Here is a 19,806-nt window from a genome sequence, read left to right as displayed (position 1 = left end):
AAGTCTCTTCATTATTTGCCGGGTGAGTGTGAGGTGCAAGCCCCAAGGTTAAGTGTCCCACTGTTAGCCCAAGAGCACAGAGCAGAGAGGGCAGATGGAGGAGGAGATGAAAATCTTCAGGGTCAAAGTCCTTAAAATGGAAGCTTTCTTCTCTGTCTCCTCAGTCTTCACAACCTCTTGCCCTGCCAGCAACAAGCACCCACAGGGCCTCTACTTCTCAGGGGCTTTCCAGAACAACTTTAAGGGCCTTGCCTAGGAGCAACCTGCTTTGGGCACTCACCCCAATAAGCAGAGTTGATGTGGGCTGAGGAATTCTCTTAATTACTTTGTTTTCCTTGTTACTGGCATTTTATTCCTTTTCGTGGAGTGGGCCCTAAGAACTCTTTTGTTTATTCTTCCTGGTGATTGTCACCAAAAATGAGGTTACGGTTTGCTTTCAATTTGTGTCAAACACAAGCCCCAGCATTTTGTTGTTGTTTTTGTCTTTAACCTTGTTTTCCCAAATAGAATCACTTCTTCCTTGGTATTATGACCCAGTGGGAGCTCCACAGCGGACAGTAAAAGCTCCAGATCAGTGGATGGCTTAAGTGGAGTTCCAGTTCGCATTCATTCTCCCTGTCTGAAATTTGCATTTCCACTTATGCTATTTTTTTTTAAGATTTTATTTATTTATTTGACAGACAGAGATCACAAGTAGGCAGAGAGGCAGGCAGAGAGAGAGGAGGAAGCAGGCTCCCTGCTGAGCAGAGAGCCCAATGTGGGACTCGATCCCAGGACCCTGAGATCATGACCTGAGCCGAAGGCAGCAGCTTAACCCACTGAGCCACCCAGGCACCCCTCCACTTATGCTTTTTCCCATTTGAATTTCATTTCCATCTATTTGTTTGTTAGTTGAATTTAGATTGGTGTTTAGTTTTGAACTATCTTTGAATTTGTCTTTTTATTTATTTATTTTTTTGGCTCGTAATTATCTTTTAGTTTATTCTATTTTACTGCTGTTATGTTCTCAGCCATCCACAAAGTGGATTAGAAGAACTGTGTTCTAATTCAGCTCTGATCAGTGTGTGACCTTGCTCCCAGCATGCATTACCTAATTTCATCATACAGGGGCTTAATAAACATGATGGTTCCTCTCTTTGCAATGTTCTAGTGTCCTATGAATTGGCTTTGTTTTTATTCACTCTTATTTCTATGTTCATATTTTTTAGACCAATTCCCAAACTTACTTGGTAATACACTGTTAACATATAAGCCTAATGGTAATCAGGAACAGCTAGAATAATTCCCATCAAGTTAGGACTTTATAAATATTAATCTTTGTCAGTAATGAGAAATGTTCACATTTATTTATTTATTTAAAAAGATTATTTATTTATTTGACAGAGAGAGAAATCACAAATAGGCAGAAGTAGGCAGAGAGGCAGGCAGAGAGAGGGGGAGAAGCAGGCTCCCTGCTGAGCAGAGAACCTGATGTGGGGCTCGATTCCAGGACCCTGGGATCACGACCTGAGTCAAAGTCAGAGTCTTACCCCACTGAGCCACCCAGGCGCCCTGAGAAATGTCTACATTTAAATAAGGGGAATATCTACTCTGTTGGAGGTGGAGAACTGTCCCCCACTGTATCTACTCTGTTGGAGGTGGAGAACTGTCCCCTACTGAGAGGAATATGTGGAAATAGCCTGATTATAAAATAGCACCAAGCTTGTCATCATGCTGCCCAGTCTTCAAGAGGACTGAGAGATGTTGGCAAAAGAGTCAGAAGGGACACATTTTTATATAGGTCTTAAAAAAAAAAAAAAAAAAAAAAAGCACGACCCTCATTTCTCCTGATTTTGTCCACCATGCAGATCCCCCTCTTTCCCACCCTGCACACCCCGTCTTCTATTGTCCTATTACAGAACGTGTCAAACCTTGTGGTTCCAGAGACTTGGAGTGCTTCCCCTAGGGCAAGGGAAAATCCAGATGCAAAAACAACCCTCCAAATCCCTGTGATGATTAGGAGGTAGGGAGGGGATGAAGCGTGGGGAAGGCTGGAAGGGAACATGCCAGCATCTTTCTCTCTCTTGTTTTCTCAGGGTAGTGGGAGTGAGTAGTGGAACTAAGAAAGAGATGACTGGGGGTAGGTTAAGGGGGGGCGTGAGCACGGGGGGGCTGTGCTGAATTCTGCATTTTGCAAGCACTTTTCTGTTATCTCATGGGGGTAGGTCAGAGCCATTTTATAGTCCTAGAACTTGGATTTCAGAGTGGTTAAACAAATTTCCCTAGAGTACATATTTGTAAAAGAAAGGGCAGAGCCACACCCAAATCCAAAAATCTGGTGTTGGAAAACTCTCATGCCATAAAACATCTTCTCTTGGTTCATCTTTGATGCCTCAAGTTCTACTCTTCAATTTCCTTGGGAACTTAATGAATTTTTTCTTCTTCCTATAGGACATCTGCATTTCAATTCTTTAGTAAGCAGTATGCCTCCGTGTGAATTAGTCAGTTGGCTCCTTCCCACCTGAGAGCAGCTTCCTACAGAAGGAGTTTTTCAGCAGGCTGGGAAGGAGAGGGCTGGAGGGAGCCAGGCATGGTAGGTACTCACAGACCACGCAAGAGCCCAAACTCTCGCAGTGCTGATGGCTTTGGTAGTAGGGGTGTGGAGAGAGGTCCAGAGAAGGCGGCCCAGGAGACCAGTGGAGGAGAACGCAGGAAGAGGGCAGAAGGTCACTTTCCTTCTTTTTACTGGGCCAGCTAAGTAAGACCGCTCCAGTCCCCTTGTGGTGCCAGAATTCATTTGGTACAAAACACTGAATTCCTTGGAGCCATTACTGAGGCTTGAAAGCTTGGAACCTCTGTGTTAGCAGCAGTCTGGGAATGGTTCGGCCAGAGGTGCGATATGCTCCCTGTGGACCCATAATTCTAGGAGCTGCATTGTTTCCTAATGGGATCACTGGTTCTGGACTCAGAGTGCTGAAAGGGGCCCCTTTCAGCAGGGGGGAAACTTAGAAGTCCTACAATCAGCAACTGAGACCAACAGGGATAGGGACTTGCCCAAGGCTACACAGTGACTTAGCTTGGCCCAAAGTCATTGCAATCAAGTACACCTGAAAAACCTTAATGGAGAAGTTGGGAGGAAAGGTGGAAAACATTTTGTCAAGCATTAGATTATGATAAGTTCTTCCAAGAAGGTTTTCTATACTCCAGAAGTTTTAAAAATGTGGTGACTGAAGGGGGCCTTGTGGATAGTTTTAAGCATTTTGGTCGTATTACTGACATTTGACTGCTTCCACTTGGCTTTTACTGTTTGGTTAACAGCAGCAGCAACAAACTCTTATGTAAAACTTATCTCTGAATGCCAAAGCAGTTTCTTTCTCTAAATATAGTATACAAAAAAAAGAGGGGGGGGTTTGCATAAAGTAGCTCTGTATTAATTTCCCTTTGTGCTTCCAGATCAGGTAAGGGGCCACGTGGTTCAGAGAAAGCCCCCGCTTGTTCTCCACTCACTCAGTACAAGATCAGGGAAGAATACTGGACCTGGCAATTAGGCGTCCTTCCTCTGAAGAGGTCAGGGCCCTCAAAACTCACCCATGAGTTCCCACAGTGAGGCAGGAAGGTGCCCACAGGGTTCCCATCAGTCGACTTCAAGTGCAGGAAGCAGCCCCTTCACCTTCGCAGCCCAGCTCTGGCTGGTGGTGGCCAGAACACCACTTCCCTGCCTCTCACACAAGGGAGGGATTTTCCCCTGATAGTTGCTGCTCTTGGGAATTTCATTTATAGGATTTTTTTTTTTTTTCCCTAAACAGCATTTTCTCCATTTAGTTCATAGGATGTTGATGGTTTTCCTTCCTTTGGCTCCTACATGAGGGCCTAGGCCTCCTCCTTCCCAGGACAGAGTCCAGCCTGCCTGCATACGCTTCATAGGTCTCTGAGGCCAGAGGGTGATTCCCTGTTGTTTTCCAAGTACTCTACTTACATCTGTTCAATTCAGTAGACGTTCACTGAGGGTGGACTCTGGGGTAGGTCTAGAGCTTATGACAATGGAAACATCTGCTCTCTGACCACACAGAACCTTGTAGACCAGTGAGTGAAACGGCTCTTTGGTAAGGAAGTGGGGTTGAGGAAAGAGGAGAGACAATGCCGATTCTGTTTCTCCCCAAACTGAGGTATTTCTTGGTCTTTTGGGGGCCAGAGAGAACTTCCAGGATTTCCAGTGTTCCCCAAGTGAAGCATCTGGATCCTTCCTACTCACTAGGCACCTGAACATAAACTCTTTCATGTTAATTGCTGCTGTGGCTCTTGAGTTCTTGCCTCAGGTGACACTTCTTTTCAGGGCACTGCCACTGAATCCCATCTACCTTCCCCAGGGCTGTGGTGGAAGCAGGTGTTCCACAGGTATGTGGCCAACATACCTGTGTTGGGGAAAATCAGGCAGCTGGGCTGGGAGTAGAATTCATGGACAGTAGAGGCCTCGGGGGCTTGACTGCCTTCCCCTTGGTCCCCTTCTTTCCATTGTGTGGCTCTTGAGGATTGATTTGCTGCCAGACTTTAGGCCAACAGCTTCATGATGTGCTGTTCGAAATGTGCAGAGGACAGAGACGGTGCGGTGGAGTGTACCTCCTCCCAGAGAGGAAAGAGCATTGGACAGGGAGACCTGGGTGTGGACGTGAGGCCCTCCAGTACTTATTCGCTTGAGTCTTCACATCCATAAAAGGGGATAATGACCTCTATGTCTTACTATTGTGAAGATTAAAAGTAAATGCATTTGATAAAATTGTTAACATTTGACTGTTGAAGGCATTTCCCAACTATGATCTCATTTGAACTTCATGGTAGGGCGAGCATTATCATTTCCATTTCACAGATGAAAAACTTGGGAGGTGAGAGAGTGTGAATGCCCTACTAGAGATCATACTACAGTTAAGAGGTGGAGTTTAACCGGACTTCAGCCACCATCTGTTACCATGTAAAAGGACAGCTGACACATCGTACAGTGTCATACAGGGTTTCAAAGTCCTTTCAGGTCCACCAGTTGCTGATGCTTCCTGAGGGAACATGTAAATGTCAAATGTTACCTATATGAAATAACTAGGGCATAATTTTAAAGAAAATGTTGCAGTCAAGGAAGAAGTGAGCCTCTGGTAATCATGTGGATCCAACTGCTTAACTGGCCATCACTTTGGGGTGACAATGGCAGATTATGAGGATTGTATAAGAACCATTGATAAGAATGTCTACCAAGTGTATTGGTAAGCTCTGGTGAGACAGTTTGACTACACTACAATGCCTGAAAGTGTTTGTAAGAATTGTGCTTCTGCATCTGACAGAATCTGCTTATATCTTCAGAAAACTTTGTTGTGAACAAATTTAAATTACTTTTTCATGTCTGACTTCAGATGCTGTAAGTAGTGCATCTGAAAATAGGAATGTTGATTATAGTGTTTACAAGGAAATGGACGAAAATTCTATCGATAACTTAAAATCTGCTAGACTTAGGCTAAACCTAACATGTCTAGTTAAAATAAGGGAAACATTCCATCTTCAGCCTGATTAGCAAGAGGGTGTGGGGTGAGAATCGCAGGCTGAGCATGGAAAGGAAGAAGTTTTTCCAATAGGAAGGGAGGTTGCACAAGAATTGGGTGGTGGGTGATGACCCAGGGCAAAACCTGACAAAGTAGTTTGTCTCTGTTGGGCAGAGAATGCAGAGGAGATAGGGGTCCATCAGTCGCCTTCAGCTCTACAGGCTACATCTCAGGGTGTTTCCTATGGAAGTTCCAGAAGAAAACCAGTGTGGTCAGCTTAGGGGAATATGTGGTTTGTGTTGGAACACTGGACATACCACATTACTGGAAAGATGCGCACTGGATAACCAGCAAAATAAAATGCAATTTTCCAAATGTTGGCAATGATAGGAGATTCAATTCCAATGACCAGTTGTTTATTGACTGAATGCCAGTGCAAATCATAACAAATGCATTCTAACCATGGCAGCCACAGGAAGGACACAAAGAATGCAGTGTCCCTGATTCCATGAAACAGCTCATTGGAATTTGTGAATTCTAGAACCTAGAATGGGAGGACTCTGACATCCTAGCCACATGACCAGCCAAGACAAAGAACCCTGGGAGGCTTGAGGCCACAAAGATCTGAGCATCTGTGGGTCTACCTCTCCAGGAGATCCCTCACCCATGTGAGGGTCACGTGTAAGGCATGGTTGATAGGATTATTGGATTGGAGGTTGACTCCCAACTATAGGTGGAATGCGCACAGAGGGAATCTGATACTCGTCAGCCTACTAAACCCGGTAAGTCCTTGGTGTCTGAGTAGTAATAGGATACTATTCCATGCTTTGGTGACAGGGATTGGGAAGACATTAGAATGTGGGGCTAAGAACTCAGCTTTGGAGTTGAACAAATGTGGCTTTGAAGTTCAACTCTGCCATCAACTTTGGTTGGTGGTTTCATTTCTTAGAGCCTCAGTTTCTACATCTTTGTTGTAAGATAGGAGTGGTATTATAACTTTCTTGTCAAACTACTGAAGGCACTAAATTACATAATGTGTACAGAGTGCCCAGCACTGTGCCTGCCACATGAGAACTTACCACATAGCAAAGCAGCACCTTGGCCACTGTAGCCTCATGGGGGTGCTTAAGCCAGAAGCCGAGAAGGTCCTCTGACTTCAAGGTAGGTCTGGATCCTAAACTTCTAGCAACCCTCCAAAGCTTCCTCTTAACGGTGTGGGGGTATGAAGAGGGGCACAGTCTAGTTCCCTGGCTATGCCAAAGTGCAAAATCTCCATTCCTACTCTTTTTCCCCAGATTCCGTCAAAGACATCAGAACTATGGGATGGCACTGGTGCAAGTGTCAGAATTGAGACTGGCTCTGGCTCTGCAGCTTACCAGCTGGGTATCCTTGAACAAGTCCTATAATCTGATAAGGCCTGGTTTTCTTCATTCACAAATTGGAGGCAAGCTTACTTGCTCTGTTTGTCCATCACTGGGTCAAGTCCAATGTCATTAGCCTGGCATTTAAGCTCCTTCCATAATATTCCCTGGCTTCATCTTATAAAATCCTCTTCATATCCACATAGCCCTACCAGGCCAAACCTTTCTTAGCATTTCCTTCACACCAGACAGAGCCTTCCTGGTCAATTCTTTGGGTATCTAAAAACCTTTATATCTTTACAGCAGGTGCAGCATTTAGCACTAGGGTCTTGAATAGATGATTATTTTATCAGTTAGGGCTAAGTTTACATGTGACAAGAAAACTAAAATAACAGTAGTCTAAAAAAGATAGAAATCATTTCTCTCTTATGACAAAGAGGTCCAACAGAAAATAACCCAGGGTTGGGATGGTGGTTCCAGGAGTCAGGGACCCAACTCCTTCTATCTTGCTGCTCCACTATTCTTAGCACATCACCTCATGGTCCACTATGGATGCCAAGTTCAGACATCTTTTTCACATTCAGCCTTCAGAAAGGAGAGGACAAAGAAGGTAAAGAGTGCATTCTTCCCATTTAGAGAGGCTTTACATGGATGCTATACATCATGCTTCTGCTCAAATCTTACCTGTTAGAACCTAGTCACATGATTATCTTAGCTATAAGGGAGGCTGGAGAATATAGTTTTTAACTAGACATATTGCCATTTCTAATAAATTGATAGGCAAGAGGGGGATAATGGTTATTGATATACTTATATAGCTGCAGTTACTTTAATAATTAAAAATATGAAAACTTACTACCTAGTTTAAAGCCTCATATAATATATAAGATTATGGTTACAAAAACGCTTACCTTGTTTGTAATGATATGGTATCCCGATCTTTAGGTTGTAAACAGCCCAATTCTTCCTCACCTCTGGTGGGAATGTGGTGATATATTTATTAATGAATGATAACTCCAAGCTCTAAGTGAAGATAAACTGTCAGTCATTTTTCTTACATTTTACCATTGATGAAACTGAACTTCAGTGGCTAAGTGATTTGCCTGTGGTCATAGAGCTACTGAATGAAAGAGCCAGGATGAGAGCTTCAATTTCTGGACTCCCTCAAGGCTTTTTCCAGCTCCTCCTTGATGAGTGGCCCATTCAGATTCTGAGGCCTTGAATTTTGTGGGTTTTCTTGCTCATCTGGCACCCCTGGCAGCAGATCTAGGTCACTGTGTTGTCAGCTGCGCTCCTGTCAGCATGTAGTTCAAAAGGCTTTCAGTCTGGAAAAGGGAAATAACAAGAAATAGAGGAACATTCTATTTAAATAATGAGGGCAATACCTCTTTCCCTCTGTACCTAGAAAACACAGGTCCCTGAATCAGGCGCTGAAGGGAGATACAGAGAAGCATATAAAATGTTTATTGCCCTTGAAGATTTGGATATTCATTTTTTAAAAAATTATTTCTTTAGCATCTATGAAAGGTAGACACTGCACCCAGCATTGGGTATGCAACAGTAAACTGTGCAGATACAGTTTCTGCTCTGAAATTGCTTATAGTCTACTGGGGGACAAAGACCAGTCAAACAGGCAACTATAAAGTGGAATTAAAAGTATGGTGATGGGGAGGGGACAGGGTAGGTCTGTCTGGGTAGGTCACCAAGACTGGGGTGTGTGTTGGGGGCTGGTAGGCATCAAGGCTCAGTGGAAGAATCGCTTCTTGGCCTTTTGGCTAAGATCAAGTGAAGGCTCAGCAGAAGAGAGAACATGGAACTAGAGACTTGAGCTAAATACATGTAGGTGCAGCAAGTGCTGTGGGAGAGTCATGGTGGGGGTGGAAGGAAGAGAATTCCAGATGGAATGTCTAACAGCGTGTGTGTGTGTGAGGAGCAAAGAAGGGTTTATCATGACCAGAAGGTGGCAGGCCTCAGTGATAATGGTGCAAGGGGTTGGGGGAGAGAAATATTAAGAAATATGACTGCAGAGGTGGGTAGAGACCTGTAAATGAAGGCCTTTTAAGACTGTTGGAAAGTATATATTTTATCTTGAGGCTAGTGGGATAAAGGGCTTGGGGCAGATTTGTTTTTTTTTTTTTTTTTTTAAGATTTTATTTGTCAGAGAGAGAGTGTGTACAAGCAGGGGGAGTGGCAGGCAGTGGGAGAAGTGGGCTTCTCACTGAGTGGGGAGTCTGACAATGGAACTCAATCCCAGGACCCTGGGATCATGACCTGAGCCGAAGGCAGATGCTTAACTGACTGAGCCACCAAGGCATCCCAAGGAAGATTTGTATTTTAGAAACAGTCCTCTGGGATCAGGGTGAAGAATGAATTAGAAGGGTTGGTCCTGATGGAGGAGACTTCTCAGGAGGCTGCTATAGTTATGGTGGCTTGAACCAGAGATTGATTGACCCTGATAGGTAAAGAGAAGCTAATGGATTTAAGATAATTTTGAGAGACACAAACAACAGGTTTTGGTGATGAGCTGGAAGGAAGAAATGAGAAAGATGGAAGAAACCAATATTCATGAAGAAAAAAAATAAAAATACCAAAGACAGATGCTAACAAAACCATAGAATAAGAGCTATCCAGAAAGAAAATGGTGGCATGACCATGTATTCTGAGGAAGGGATAATTTCTGTGGGCTAGAAAGATCTTGGAAGGCTTCCCAGAAAAGTTAGGATGGGTGCTGGGCCTTTTATATGGGTAGGATTTGAGTGACTGGAGAGGACATTCCAGGCTGCACAATGATGCAAGTAAGATTATTGAGACGGAACAGTTTATGATTTGTTTAGCAGATGGTTTGGTCATGGTTTTTTGGGGGAGAGATGCTGAGACCTGGTTCTCCATGGTATGCAACTAAAACTTGGTGAAGGAAGGGACTGGGGAAATGAATCCCATTCCCTTCCCAGAATGGTTCAGAGTCCTTTGCGGGAACCTCAAGAGGTCTATGAACCACTAGATAGCCCAGCATGACCAAAACCCCATAGATCCCAGTTTCCATCAGGAAGGAAAAACCCAAAAGTCTTCCTTCCCCAAAGGGAATGTTTTTATGTTTGTGAATCTTCTGCAGTGACCTGGATCCTCATGCTGAGAGCTATTGCCCTGGAGTGTTGCTATCCTATTTCTAGGCCTCTGCAGAGGCCTGTCTGGCAGCTTATATTGTGAGGCCTGTCAGGCCTCATCAGGGAGACTCCCTGAACCCAACACTGTGGAAAATACAGCTATATGAGTATGTGCGTGGGGCAGCCTCTCTGGTTCTGGGGTGTAAACTCTTGCAGGACGCCATCCCCTGTCTGAGCATCCTGTACAATACCTCTAGGTACTGGCCCTAGCCTGTATGCTGATGGCATCTTGGTCGCACCTTCTCTAGCTCAAAACCCACTGCTGTCTCCTGCTTTGACCCAGCATTGGCCCCGGGTAAGGTAAATACTGATAACCTCTAACTGACGAGCAGCACCACTTAAAGTCCTAATGCTGTGCTGGACTCTTTACTCTATCAACTTTAACACTCAGAAACCTCTTGCAAAGCACACATTATTATTTCAGTTTTACCAAAGAATACACTGAGGGATATTAAACGACTGTCTAAGCCCACTCAGCCTAACTGTCCTCTGTCCTATATATCCTGCATGTGAGTCAAGAAAGTCCCTGAGATAACTATGGCAGATATTACATTTTGTCCTCACAATCACCTTATCAAAATAAGTACTATTCTCTTTTTATAAATGAGAAAACTATAAATGAGACACAGAGAGCTGAAAATTTTATCCCAAGGTCACAGAGCCAGGAAGTAGTAGAGGTAGGATCCAAGCTAACTCAGCCAGCAAAGCCTCCTTTCTCCACCTCCTCAGGTATCTAAGACAGGTGAGGGTTGAACCTCCTTTTCTGAATCAAGGTTCCAATGCCAAGTAGAAAAACACAGTGATTCAGAAAAATAGTTATAGTGAAGTCATACACCCCAGTGTTGACCCACTCTTGTGTGATTCTTTTGAGGTTTTTATAGATGGGAAAACAAGAGGTCCAGAGTTGAACAAGGGCTTCATATGGCACCTGCTACCATTCTATTTTCTCAGTCCCTTCTGCCCACTCCATGCCATGTGGACATGGCCCCAGCTTGGTTGGTACCTACACCCTGCTCCTCCCCCTTCAGGCCCCAGCCTCCTGTTCAAAGGCCAATACTACTCAGCTTTGATTCAGGTTGAATGAGTCATTAAGGGTAAAACAAAGAAGAGAAGCCTACTCTCTTGCTAGATGAAATGAACCCGCCCACCTTTTGAAATCTTTTTGTTCTGAAATGATGGTATGCAATGACTCAGAATTATCATACTCAAAGAGACTACTTTGTATTTTTCCTGAAAATGAAGGGACAATGTGTGAATAAATGAGATGAAATTGGCTCATGCAAGGAGGGAAGGATGACCTCCAGGAACATCAATGCAGAGTGGAGGCTGAATGAATGTACAAGAATGGGAGGGAACAGCAATTCCTTGGGGGAGAGGAGAGCAGGGAGGAAGCCTGTGTGGGGGGCCAAGCAGCAAAGCCCTTCAAGGCCCCTCAGTGGCAAAACCTGAACAAGCAACCACCACTTCCTAAACATACTTGACCCAAAGTCGAGCACATTCTCAAGCAGTTAGAAGTAGGGGAGGAAAGACATTTTCAAAAGAGCTTGTATCTAATATCAGAGAGACTCTCCATGTCAAGTAGCCTGGCTAGTGGCAGGAGGGACTGGGAGAGGGACAGAGAGTACTGGAGCCAACCTTTAACACCATGTTTCTCTTGGGAGGAATGATCTAGTGGATCAAATATACCACAGCTTGTCCTTAAAATGTGGGGTAACTGGCCTCTTGCCTAGTAGCTTCACGTCACAGCTTGGCTCTGGGTATTGCTTAGGGCCTCTGGTTCCTGGTGGTGGGAAAAAAGGACAGAACTGGAAGCCAGAGATTTGGCACTTTCATAAGTTTAATACTAGATGGCCTGGGTAAAACTCTCAACCTCTCTCAGACTGTTTCCTCTGAGGAAACAGGGGAGACTGTTACAACCTACCGCAGAGGTTGGTGGTTGGGAGGATGAAATGAAATTATGCATGAAAAAGAACTGCTCTGTTTGCTTTAAGATACTATACAAGTGGTAGTTAGATTTAACCTATTCTGACAAGACTTGACATCAAACTAGGTATCTGAGGCCATGGGGGCATTCCATTCCATTCCTTAGCCTCTGAGAAACTTGATGAGATTGGAAATACATTTTCGGAGAGTGTAAAGTTTTCTGATGAGCTTCCTTTCCTTTGCAATGAATTCCAGGCTTTTCCATGGTGTTCAAAGAGCTCTATAGGAAGCTGCTGGGGAAAACCAACCTCCATTCTGGTTGCTACAAAACTTCATTTTTGGTTGTGTTCTGTGAGTATCTCCATTTCAGTCAGTTGCACCATTACAAAGGGTGGAAACACTTGGCAGGAAAGTGGTTTCTTGTTTCAGAGCATTAAGTTTTGATAATGTTATCATTTTGAACAGAAAAAGTTCACAGAATAGCTAATAATGGCTAATATTTAAGAGCTGGAAAGAAATTAGAAAATCATGTAGTTCAACCCTAAGATTTTCTAGATGAGGACCTGAGGCCCCCGCAGGGGAACTGGTTTTCCCTGGGTCTCACACTTGAGCCTGTCCTTAGGAGTCTGAGTCCTATTCACGTGCTCCTTCCCTGACTCTGGGGTCAAAAACTCAAATGTCTTCAGGGTCTAAGAAGGGCACTGGTGGGTAAAATGATAGGGAATGGTGGGATGTTCAGTTTTCTTTAAGTTTATTCTGTTTGGGGTTTGCTGAGCTACTTAAATCTATAAGCTTATATCTCCGGCCAAATTTGGGAAATCTTCAGCCATTAATTTTTTTCAACTATTTTCTAATCTCCCATTCTTTCTCCACTCCCTTAAGAACTACAATGACACAGATGTCAGACAATTTGATATTGTTCCACAGGTCCCTTTGGCTCTATTTACTATTTTTCAAACATTTTTCTCTATGTTCTGCAGATTGGATCATTTTTATTGATCTGTCTTCCAGTCTACTGACTCTTCCCTTTGTCATTTGCATTCTGTTATCGAGCCCATCTAGTGAATTTTTAAAATTTTAGATGTTGTATTTCTTAGTTTTACAATTTCCATTTCAAAAAAGTTTCTATTTCAAATCTATTGACAATGTCTTTCTATACATTTCAAGAGTGTTTACTTTAACATCATGAAGAATGATTCCAACAATTGGTTTAAAATCTTTTTTCTTATAATTTCAACATTGTCTTACCTTTTCCTTTGAGAATTGGTCAGATTTTCCTGGTTCTTAGCACATCAGGTAATTTTGGATTATATCTTAGGTATTTTATATGGAGTGTTATGTAACTCCTGTGAAAAATCAGAGCATGTTGATTTTTTTGTTTTGTTTCATTTTAGCATTTAAGCAAACCAGTTAAGTGCAGACTGTAGTTCTCTCACCTTCTGCGTGCAGAGGTTCCACTCTCAGTTCAGGTTCCAAAGACTATGCTGTGCTTTTGGGTGTATTCCACACATGCAGAATTTGGAGGTAAAGTCTAGGACTTATGCTTGTTCATACATGGAATCCCTTTCTCCCCTTCTTTCCTCTCCAGGATTTCCCTCACATTCTTCAGCTCCTAGAATCACCTTTTGCTGGTCTCCTGACCAGCAAGATGGGGCTTTTTCTCAGTTAGAGCCAATAATGACATCATAGAGTTTCATTCTACTAGGCCTGCCCTCTGGATAAAATGGCAAGAGAAAAGAGAAAAAAATGAGGATTCCTCTTATACTCTTCACATAGCAGAGGTCCTTTTTCTACATCCTTCTGTCCAGAGGTACAGGTTTTTCTCTCAGGGATTTTAGGTGCCCAGGCTGCTGCTATGGCAGTGGCAGTGTAGTTTGGAAGCTGCATCTGGCTTTGAGACTGAGTTGAGAAAATATATGAGAACAAGAAATTTCCCCACATACTCTGGCTTGGAAGGACCCCCTTTCCAGGTCATTTGTCCAGAAAGATAGACTACTTTTTATAGTTGTTGCTGTCTATGACTGCTATGTAGTTTCATGAGTCAGCTCACCCTCAGGTCAAAGTCAGGAGAAAAATTCTAAGAAACTCACTGTCACCATATTGGACATATATTGAGTTTTTCTTTCTTTCCCCAGTCCATTTGCTTTTACTTACTTTTCAGAGTCCTTAATTAATTGCTTTGTGTGTTTTTATGTATTTTGTTCAGTGTTTAGTTGTCGATCAGTGTGAGAGAGTACAATGTCTCTCCTCCATTTGGTTGGACCTGGAAGTCTAGCCACATACTTGGAATCCATCTCTCTTTTTTTTTTTTTAAAGATTTATTTATTTATTTATTTATTTGACAGAGAGAAATCACAAGTAGATGGAGAGGCAGGCAGAGAGAGAGAGGGAGGGAAGCAGGCTCCCTGCCGAGCAGAGAGCCCGATGCGGGACTCGATCCCAGGACCCTGAGATCATGACCTGAGCCGAAGGCAGCGGCTTAACCCACTGAGCCACCCAGGCGCCCGGAATCCATCTCTTTTACTTTTAGTTGGTGCTGCCCTAGGACTTACTTGCAGAGGCCCACTGATAGAAACAGTTGTATTTAGGAATCCCTTAACCCCTGGTCTGGTGGTGCCAAGTCCCAGGAGTCTCTGCCTTATTTGGGTTGATACTTGATATAGATGTTCATTCAAAAAGATGTATTGAATGTCCCTATGTGCTTGGAAATACAAAAATGGCTTAAACATCATCCCTGACCTTAATGAGCTCACAATTCAGTGAAATAGCAGAAATTCGGACTAGAAATTTGGGATCCAAGTCTGAAATCTTTATTAAGGTCTCTCATGTCCCTCAGAATGCAACATATTGTTAGAGAGCATTTCCCAGCCTGATTCTGGGGCTTTCACTTTCTAGAAAACAACTATAGAAGGATTCTCTCTCTCTTCTGATGAAAACCAATAGCAAATCACTTTCACAAAACAGTGTATAAGGTACTACTTTAAGTTTTATGAATCCTACAAAATGCCAAGATTACTCCGTGTAATAGTTTTCTTGCCTAATAAATGTAGTCTTAGAGAATACAATCAAGTTTGGGGCTCCAGAACTCAAAAGGGAAATGAAGACATGAGAGGGTGTCCAGAGTAGCATTTGAAGTGGAAAAAGGATGAAATCTTATATTAAAAAAAAAAAAAAAAAAGAGTGGGAGAAGCTGAGGCCATTTGCCAAGGATGAAATTCTTCATAAGGAAGGTTAACTACTCCTCCTTGCCATCTCTGCTATCTTTTCCCTTTGAAAGCACTTACCTTCTCTTTCTACAACAAAGTAATGCCAGTGTGTTCAATCTGGGAAAGAGGATAAAAAGCAGGAGAAAGAACAGGGGTCAGCTGTTTAGCTAGCACAAATAGGTGCCATGCACCACATCAACAAGAGTGTTCTGTGTATTAGTTATCTTACCATTGTCATGACAATCCAGCATGCCTTTGTGATAAGCTTTGTGATGCCTACATGGTCCATAGGGAGACAAACTAAAGGGCGATGTGATTTTCTCAGTCTACATTTTCCTAACAAGGAAAATGTATCCCTTGTTGGGAAAATGTAGACTGGAACCTAGGTATCCCGAGTACAGGTTCTATTTTCTCCACTGCACCAGCCTTTAGACTTTGGGGTCTGAAAGTTTCCCTTCTCACACCACAAGAGCCACAGAGGTTTTCTGTGTGACATATGGGTTATTCTGGGGAGTATGGAGAAGAGATACCAATAGTGGGATCTGAGGCTCACAAGAGAGAAAGAAGTCCACTGGGAAGACAGACTGCAAGTTCCCCAGACCTGTATCTCCTTGGAGTATAATTCAGGCAAGTGCATATTTCCCTCTCTCAAAAATAAAAAAGGTCAGAAACTGACCATGAGACAAAGGAAGTAAAGGTGAGGTAAGGGTGGCATCATTTTCCAGGACCTCTTCTTCTGACCAGGAAAGTGATTTGGGGATAGAGGAGGAGGGATTGCTTAGTGAGGAGTAGCAGCAGCAGGACGGTGGGAATCATCCCTAGTTCCCACTGAAGTTCTCAGAGTCATGAGCTGATTCTCTAAAAATGTCACTGTAAGCTCACATACAATTATATTTCTCTGCAAAGAGAAAGGAATGTTGCCTGAGACCACTGGTCCCCACCAAACAAGCTGGATGTTGACCAAAATCTTAGAAGGTTTGTGACATCAAAAAATTCCCTAGAGAAGTAACACATCTTTTGCATTTTCCCATATATTATATTTTGAATGTCATTTCTGTCTGCTTTCCCCCTGCCATGGTTGGGTCCTTATCACTTTTGCCATAAACTCCCAATAGGCTCTCTGCCACCAATCTAAACAAACACAATTTGCCATGGATCTTCAAAAAACATTTGCTTTTGTTAGGTCCAGAAGACTTCAGTGGCTTTCTACTGTACATAGGAAAAGCCTAGACTCAGTAATATTTTCCAAACATCTCCCCTACTTCCTTTTACACGAATCCTACCTTCAAGCTAACTGATTTACTTATTGCTACACAAATATGCCTAGACTCTTCCAACCTTCCCAACTTTTCCCTGCCTTATGCCACCCCCCCCCTCTTTTCAGTCCTCACCACTGATGGGAGATCACTCCTCCTTCAAAGATGGGCTGGTCACCTAGACTCTAGGCAATTCTTCCTTCCCCTGCAATTATACCTTTGATTATCTGGGCTCCTTGTGCCACGTTTAATCATCCTGTATTGTTAATTGTCTTTAGATGTCTATAATTTCCTTCCACCTGTGGATGTGACAGTACAATGCCATATTTTTCTCATAGAATAGGTACTTGATATTCTATTGCAAAATTTACTAGAGATTTAAAATTTCATAGGAAGATAACTTTGTCATTAAAAATAGTTTACTATTTTCAGTGAAGACTTAGGATTCTTGAGATGGCAGAAGAAAAAGAGATGAAGGGATTTCTTTGTAAAAATTATTTGTCCTTTTTTTTTTTTAAAAGATTTTATTTATTTATTTGACAGAGAGAGATCACAGGTAGGTAGAGAGACTGGCAGAGAGAGAGAGAGAGAGAGAGGGAAGCAGGCTCCCTGCCAAGCAGAAAGCCCGATGCGGGACTCGATCCCAGGACCCTGAGATCATGACCTGAGCCGAAGGCAGCGGCTTAACCCACTGAGCCACCCAGGCGCCCCTTATTTGTCCTTCTTATGTATATTATATAACCACTGATTATTTCCAGTGTTAAAGAAATAGTCCCTCGGGACTTTCTAAAATGATTCAAACTTTGAAATGATTCACCAGTGTGACAAAGAAGAAAATCAAATATTGGCTCCTTTGAAGGGAAAAATAAACTGGCTACACCTTATTTCAATATTTTGAAAGAATTGAAATGCACCATAAAATGCAAGAGTACGCTTTTGCATCTTTGGTAGGAAGTAACAACATGAAACAAAGTGCTAGGAAACAACTAAATTTCAGGAAAGAAACTTGCCAAGTTTCATAGTACAAAAATTATGTATTTGCCTTTGAATGAAACACACTTTTGACATCTCCCCAGGATATAAACATCATCTCCTTTTCACTGGTCTCTTCTTGGGCAAGAAAAGTCATAGAGCCGAAGCCAGCACCACTCACCTGAGCATTCCTCTTGAGAAGGAAAGTCTCACGGGTTTTGTTCCTATCACGGGTATCCTTGAAGTAGGCAGGGCTTTTTTGCCTGACTTTATACTTCAGCGCCTCTCACTGACTGACCAGCTGACCAGAATGTTTTTTGTTCCCCAGTTTCTCTACGGAAACTAGGGCTCTAGATCTTACCTCCTCTCCTGTCTTCACCATTTATTCTTTCTTTACCCACTGAACTAGTTTTCTGTTGCTACATAACATATTACCACCAACTTAAGAGGCTGAAGATGCATAAATTTAGGGGTGCCTGGGTGGCTCAGTGGGTTAAGCTTCTGCCTTCAGCTCAGGTTGTGATCTCAGGGTCCTGGAACTGAGCACTGCATCAGGCTCTCTGCTCAGTGGGAAGCCTGCTCCCCTCTCTCTCTCTGCCTGCCTCTCTACCTTCTTGTGATCTCTCTGTCAAATAAAATCTTAAAAAAAAGAAGACAGCATAAATTTATTATCCCACATGGGCACAGGTACGGGATAGCTGCTCAGGGTCTCCTCAGGCTGGAATCAAGGTGTTGGCCAAGGTTGCCATCTCACTTGAGGCTTAGGGTTTTCTTCCGAGCTCACTGCTTGTTCAATTCATTTCCAACTCCTAGAGGCCACATGCTCTTCCTAGCCACGTGATTTTCTCCCCACAACATGGCAGATTTTTCCTCAAAGTCAACAGGAGAGCCTATATTCTGCTTGGAATCACTGACTTCTGGTAAGGCCTATACACTTTTATATCACTTGCTAAGTTCAGGCCCAGGATAATTGTCCTTTTAATTTATTTAAAGTCAATTGATTAGGGACTTTGATTACATCCATAAACCCTCTTTATTGTATAAGGTAACATAATCACAGGCGTGAAATTACATCTTCACAAGTCCTACTTACTGTCCTGGAGAGAGGATTCTACAGGGGTTTGGAATCTTGGGGAGCTGAATTCCACCTACTATAGAATTACAGTATAATTATAATTCCACCAACTATATCTACCACCCCGCCCCCGCATGTTCTCAGCCCATGGGACTCAGTCTTCCAATTAACAATTCAGCAGAATAGGTCCCAGGTAAGTCCCTTCATCATTCCTGAGCCCTTCTCTTGAAGTAGCTTCCTGGTTCTTCTCTCTGGGTCTGCACCCCCAGATCCTCTCCCATTGATCCCTCCCCAATATACCTGAAGAATGAATGTAAGTGTCCCCTCCTTTGTGACCCTCTTCCCTTATTTATTTCCCACCATCTTTCACCAAGCAAAATTAGGATCTTTCTGTGCTCCCTAATACCCTGTATTGACCTCTGGGCTAACAGTCATCTGCTTTACTGTCACCTTGGCATAGCTGCCTCTCCTTTTGGTTCTTAAGTGTCTTTAGGGATCTATCATGTCCATTTTTATCATATCACAGCAAAAGTGCAGTAAGAGGCACATACTAGGTGCTTTGTAAAGGTTAGAGAAAGAATGGAAGGAAAGCCTAACAACAGTCCAGCATAAAGTATGTGGGGATTCAGGGGACATTGTCAGCTGGCTCAGAGCATGGGTGCGTGAAGACAACAGTGGAGGGCAGTGAGCAGCACCCAGTGCTTCATGTGTCAAGTTCATAGTGTCTGACTTTGGTTTTGAGACATTCTGAAGCATATGACTATGTTCTCCATTCATCCCTGCTAGCTGAATTTTTCCTGGACATATAACATAGGCCATGACCTTACGGTTTTCTCAGCAATCTTCCAAAACCCAAAATTCTCCTGTAATGCACTGAAGAGTTGGTACTCACAGGTGATGTTCTACATTGAAAGGAAGAAAAGCGGGCACTTGAAATAGTACACTATTTAAAAAAAAAAAAAATGTATTTATTTGACAGAGAGAGAGAGCACAAGCAGTGGGAGCAGCAGAGGGAGAGAGAGAAACAGGCTCCCCGCTGAGCAGCCCAATGCAGGGCTCAATCCCAGGATCCTGGAATCATGACTTGAGCAGAAGGCAGGCACTTAACCCAATGAGCCACCCAGGTGCCCCATAAACTATTTTGAATTAAAATCCTAAAGTTCAAGTTACAGAGTTCTTTGCATTTATCTTCTTAAAAATAAACTTTAGGGGCTCCTGGGTGGCTCAGTTGGTTAAGCATCCAATTCTTACATTGGCTCAGGTCACAATCTCACAGGTTGTGAGATAGAAACCCACCTGGGGCTCCATGCTCAGGAGGAAGTCGGCTTGATGACTCTCCCCACTGCCT

The 19,806-nt window shown here is 43.1% G+C and overlaps 1 protein-coding gene and 1 long non-coding RNA gene across 3 annotated transcripts in view; one reads left to right on the top strand and one right to left on the bottom strand.

Annotated features, from left to right (window-relative positions):
* The first annotated feature begins 6,058 nt into the window (after positions 1 to 6,058).
* The window catches only part of LOC101687608 (aromatase), a 103,588-nt gene continuing 89,840 nt past the window's right edge, over positions 6,059 to 19,806 (top strand). Inside the window, exon 1 of the mRNA XM_004755439.3 lies at positions 6,059 to 6,283. The gene's annotated coding sequence lies outside the window, so the exon portion shown is untranslated. The remainder of the gene's footprint in view (positions 6,284 to 19,806) is intronic.
* LOC106006089 overlaps positions 6,224 to 19,806 on the bottom strand; it is a 31,067-nt gene continuing 17,484 nt past the window's right edge. The window contains exons 1-4 of one of the 2 annotated variants that reach the window (XR_001179966.2): positions 13,386 to 13,659; positions 13,198 to 13,295; positions 7,774 to 8,187; positions 6,224 to 7,447 (exon numbers count right to left, since the gene is read on the bottom strand). This is a non-coding gene — a long non-coding RNA (uncharacterized LOC106006089). Of the gene's footprint in view, positions 7,448 to 7,773; positions 8,188 to 13,197; positions 13,296 to 13,385; positions 13,660 to 19,806 lie in introns of those variants that run through there. The other variant, XR_001179965.2, reaches the window with a different exon arrangement.

The sequence above is a fragment of the Mustela putorius genome, unplaced genomic scaffold (genome assembly GCF_011764305.1).
Source record: "Mustela putorius furo isolate JIRA1106 unplaced genomic scaffold, ASM1176430v1.1 tig00003898_pilon_pilon_pilon, whole genome shotgun sequence".
Classification (NCBI taxonomy): domain Eukaryota; kingdom Metazoa; phylum Chordata; class Mammalia; order Carnivora; family Mustelidae; genus Mustela; species Mustela putorius.
The sequence above is the reverse complement of the archived record's forward strand: the minus strand, read 5'-3'. Positions and strand labels throughout refer to the sequence as shown.